The sequence below is a fragment of the Cupressus sempervirens genome, chromosome 2, assembly GCF_028749045.1.
Source record: "Cupressus sempervirens isolate cs-2001-9-10 chromosome 2, ASM2874904v1, whole genome shotgun sequence".
Classification (NCBI taxonomy): Eukaryota; Viridiplantae; Streptophyta; class Pinopsida; order Cupressales; family Cupressaceae; genus Cupressus; species Cupressus sempervirens.
This window is the reverse complement of record NC_143119.1, coordinates 554149912-554154900: the sequence shown is the minus strand read 5'-3', so window position 1 is coordinate 554154900 and position 4989 is coordinate 554149912. Positions and strand designations below refer to the sequence as shown.

General features: G+C 49.9%; 3 non-coding genes across 3 annotated transcripts in view; all 3 read left to right on the top strand.

Moving 5' to 3' along the window:
* The first annotated feature begins 1847 nt into the window (after positions 1–1847).
* Positions 1848–3658, top strand: LOC149573627 (18S ribosomal RNA). Its single transcript, XR_016360674.1, has one exon. It is a non-coding gene; the product is annotated as an 18S ribosomal RNA (ribosomal RNA).
* A 710-nt stretch (positions 3659–4368) lies between these two features.
* LOC149573626 (5.8S ribosomal RNA) lies at positions 4369–4522 on the top strand. Its single transcript, XR_016361220.1, has one exon. It is a non-coding gene; the product is annotated as a 5.8S ribosomal RNA (ribosomal RNA).
* Positions 4523–4746: 224 nt separating this feature from the next.
* LOC149573625 (25S ribosomal RNA) overlaps positions 4747–4989 on the top strand; it is a 3287-nt gene continuing 3044 nt past the window's right edge. Inside the window, exon 1 of the ribosomal RNA XR_016361056.1 lies at positions 4747–4989. This exon is cut by the window's right edge and continues 3044 nt beyond it. This is a non-coding gene — a ribosomal RNA (25S ribosomal RNA).

Below are 4989 nucleotides of genomic sequence, written 5' to 3'. Positions count from 1 at the left end.
CATTTGGTAATCGCAATGGCAGAGCTGGTGGGAAGTACTTGTCGCTTTGTTTTGTTGGATATACCCTATATGTAGGTGTCTGCATGGCTTGCAACACACTGCACATTTGGTGTTCGATTCTAAGATGCACTTGTTGCTGAGTGTGCATGGAGTTGTATCTTTTAGCCAAGGGCTCCATCTCATTGGCACGTTCTATCATTGCATTTTTATCCTGCCTGGACGGCAAGAAGGAAAGGGATGGTTGCACGGGTGCATTGCTTGACTTCCCTAATTTCATCAAGGGTCCACTCTCCACCCTAAGTTTTTGCCGATTGGTAGAGCCTTGGGATTGAGAGGGGGGCCGACGAAAGGTTTGGTTGCCGCATAATTTATTTGCTAGTGCGTTCTCGGTGCGTGCTCACCTCTTTACTATCTCATCCTACAGAAGTGCATGGCACTGTCGTGACAGCCTTTGTGGTTCGGGCCAGTAGAAGCGTAGAGTATTACCAATAATTTTTGTTTGGATACGAAAACTTGCCATGCCCTGTCCTGCCCTATGCAATCCGAATGACTGCGGCTCATGGGTTCTGCGGGAGATACTCTTCTTCAGCTCCCCCCTAAAGAGAGCGTTCGGTGTTTGCATTGTGTGGACAAAAAGCCAAAGGTGTTTCATCTCTCTTCAGATGCGAAATTCTGGGAGGGCTTGTCAAAGTATGGCCATTTGTACGGGGTGCACCAAAAAGTGTGTAGGGGGCATATGCCTGGGAAATGGATGTCTCTGAGTGTCCTTACTCAGGTCACGTGCGCGGTGTACATCTTTGCATTACGACTCTGCTGCGAGCATTTGTGATTTGAACATTTTGGGGGAACGGGTTTCGTACGAGATGTTCTTATCAGGCTCCTGCGAACCAAAGCGCTCATCTTTGCAATGCTCTAACAAGTGCAGGCCCAATGCTTCTGTCTAGGGGAAGAAATCGCACAAATGCTTTTTGCCGAGATGTGGGTGCTAGCGGGTTGGTTCCCTCGCGGTGCAATTCTTTGGTATGTGCATGTGCATGAGATTGAAGCTTGTCCGACAACGCTAGTGTGAGTGTTCACCTGCAGGAACTTTTTTGTACCTGCGCTGGCAGATCACGTGTCACGGGGAATAGTTAGCGAGGCTGTGCTGGGAAAGGAGAAATTTCCTAGAGGTTAGACATGTCCGTGTATGCGGGCAGGCTCTCATCACCTATAAATGTACGGAGGGGGTGTTATACATGATGCCCTTGAGCGGCCTTATAATTGAGGTGGTCGCATGCACAGTGATGCCCCCGCCAATCGCATAACCAGCCATGTTTTTGACTCGCACGGCCCTTCACCCTTCAGAACGGCGGTCTCCGTTGGCACTTTGGCAACCAGCTCTTCGTCATGGGAAAATGTTTGTTGCGATCGAGAAGGATTTTGTCTGTGTGGGTGCACCTCAATAGGCGTGTAGGAGGCATATGCCTAGGAAATGGATGGTCTCTGAGTGGCCTTACAATTGAGGTGGCTACATGCGCGGTGCATCTCGTACAGACTCGAGGCTTCTTTTCGAGTAGTGGTGATAGCGAGTTCGAGGGTAAAGGGTTCTGTTCGGGATGTTCTTCCCAGGTGCCTGTGAACCGAGGCTCCCTGTTTGGCCCTCTCCGATCAACGATGGGACACTTTCCTTTTGTGTGAAATCTTTGAGCGTTGCGAGTCCTGCATGTGCTGTGAACGTCATTCTTGTTGCTTGTGTGGTGGATTATGTTTGGATGCATGACGGAGCGAATGTAAATTTCATTTTCCCATCGCGACGGGCATCCCTTGGCTGTAGCAGGCCTTGGGGGGTCCCCCTCATTGTTAGAAGCTACCTGGTCGATCCTGCCAGTAGTCATATGCTTGTCTCAAAGATTAAGCCATGCATGTCTAAGTATGAACTATTTCAGACTGTGAAACTGTGGATGGCTCATTAAATCAATTATAGTTTCTTTGATGGTACTTTGCTACTCGGATAATCGTAGTAATTCTAGAGCTAATACATGCACCAAATCTTGACTCTCGAAAGGGATGCATTTATTAGATAAAAGGCCAGTGCGGGCTCGCCCGCTATTCCAGTGATTCATGATAACTAGACGGATCGCACGGCCTTTGTGCTGGCGACGGTTCATTCAAATTTCTGCCCTATAAACTTTCGATGGTAGGATAGAGGCCTACCATGGTGGTGATGGCTGATAGAGAATTATGGTTTGATTATGGAGAGGGAGCCTGAGAAATGGCTACCACATCCAAGGAAGGCAGCAGGCGCGCAAATTACCCAATCCTGACACGGGGAGGTAGTGACAATAAATAACAATACTAGGATCATCAAGTTTGGTAATTGGAATGAGTACAATCTAAATCCCTTAACAAGGATTCATTGGAGGGCAAGTCTGGTGCCAGCAGCCATGGTAATTCCAGCTCCAATAGCATATATTTAAGTTGTTGCAGTTAAAAAGCTCGTAGTTGGACCTTGGGTTGTCACGGTCGGTCCGCCTTTTGGGTGTGCACTGGCCCTCATGTCCCTTCTGCCGGCGGCGTGTTCGTGGCCTTAATTGGCTGGGTCGTGGTTTCGGTGCCGTTACTTTGAAAAAATTAGAGTGCTCAAAGCAAGCCTACGCTCTGAATACATTAGCATAGAATAACGCGATAGGAGTTTGGTCCTGTTCTGTTGGCCTTCGGGACCGGAGTAATGATTAATAGGGACTGTCAGGGGCATTTGTATTTCATTGTAAGAGGTGAAATTCTTGGATTTATGGAAGATGAACCACTGCGAAAGCATTTGCCAAGGATGTTTTCATTAATCAAGAACGAAATTTGGGGGCTCAAAGACGATCAGATACCGTCCTAGTCTCAACCATAAACGATGTCGACCAGGGATCGGTGGATGTTGCTCTAAGGACTCCGCCAGCACCTTCTGAGAAATTAGAGTGTTTGGGTTCTAGGGGGAGTATGGTCGCAAGGCTGAAACTTAAAGGAATTGATGAAAGGGCACCACCAGGAGTGGAGCCAGCGGCTTAATTTGACTCAACACGGGGAAACTTACCAGGTCCAGACATAGTAAGGATTGACAGATTGAGAGCTCTTTCTTGATTCTATGGGTGGTGGTGCATGGCCATTCTTAGTTGGTGGAGCGATTTGTCTAGTTAATTCCATTAACAAATGAGACCTCAGCCTACTAACTAGCTACAAGGAGGTTCCCCTTCACGACCAGCTTCTTAGAGGGACTATGGCCTCCTAGGCCATGGAAGTTTGAGGCAATAACAGGTCTGTGATGCCCTTAGATGTTATGGGCCCCACATGCGCTACACTGATGCAACCAATGAGTTTCTCTCCCTGGCCCGAAAGGTTTGGGAAATCTTTCCAAATTGCATCGTGATGGGGATAGACCATTGCAATTATTGATCTTCAACGAGGAATTCCTAGTAAGCGCGAGTCATCAGCTCGCATTGACTAAGTCCCTGCCCTTTATACACACCGCCCATCTCTCCTACCGATTGAATGATCCAGTGAAGTGTTCAGATCATGGCGACGAAGGCGGTTCTTGTCGGTGACATCGCGAGAAGTTCACTGAACCTTATCATTTAGAGGAAGGAGAGGTCGTAACAAGGTTACCGTAGGTGAACCTGCGGTAGGATCATTGTCAGTTTGAGACCCTGAATCATGTAGGGGATGGAGCTAGCCTCCTCCCCGCCCCCAAAATCTCGGCGACGTACGGACACTCAGCCCTGCAGTGATGTGCTAGACGACCAAGCTATGGGTCCAGCACCATCAAGGTCGAGGGTCACATCGAATGCTCGTGATCGAAAGCGTGGATTCCCCGCAGGGTGAAGAAGAGACTCGAATGCCATCTAAATTAGGATTGGTGCCTTCGAACGATGTCCGTGTCGGAGCGAGAGGTCTCTGCTTAGTTGTAGTTTAGAGGGGGTCTGGGCCTCATCCCCCGCTGCTAAGATTTCATGGTCTGATCACGTGCGCGGCGCTGTGCCAGGGATCCGTCGTTTCGACGGTGGCAAGTCGGGACTACCGCAACCCCCCATTGCCTTGCCCAGGTGTGTTGACTTGTCACTTGGAGCATTCTGTGTTTAGGATGGGTGCACTCGCATGATTTGCGGGGCAGGGGCCCCATCCACTGACACGGCTCTCCCATGTGTCGCCTCCCACCTTTGTGAGGTGATGGGGCAGGAACACACCACAGCGTTCCTCGTCACACCCATTGGGTGCTCGGGGTTTGGGATGTGTCAACCACCCAACACACGGGTGCATCGTGCATCTTAGAAATCCAAAGAACGAAGTGCAAGCCAGTGCCTTGCACGCTTGGGTCGCTGAAAGACAAAAGAAAAACAAAATCATGACTCTCGGCAACGGATATCTTGGCTCTCGCCACGATGAAGAATGTAGCGAAATGCGATACTTAGTGTGAATTGTAGAATCCCATGAATCATCAAGTCTTTGAACGTAAGTTGTGCCCGAGGCCTTGGCCAAGGGCACGTCTGCTTGGGCATCGCACTACAAAATTTTGCCCTCCCCAGCAAGGAGCAAAGATGGCCATCCACTTCTACAAGTGGCACGTGGTTGGCTGAAATGAGCATGAGGTTCGTCGATCCGTCGCAACGAGCGGTGGCTCGCAAAGGCCGGCATTGGTTTGCGCCGATTGAACGATTCCTTGTGAGGAACTTTATTCTGGGCTCAGCGGCCTGCCGCAGTGCGGGCATTGCTGCATCTCTACCACATCCCCAAGTCAGGCGTGAGTACCTGTTGAGTTTAAGCATATCAATCAGCGGAGGTAAAGAAACTTACCAGGATTCCCCTAGTAACGGCGAGCAAACCGGGAAGTGCCCAGCATGAAAATTGACGGCCGTGCCTATCGAATTATAGTCTGTAGAAGCATCCTTAGCGACGGACCAGGCCCAAGTCCCCTGGAAGGGGGCACCAGAGAGGGTGAGAGCCCTGTCAGGCCCGGACCCTGTCGCA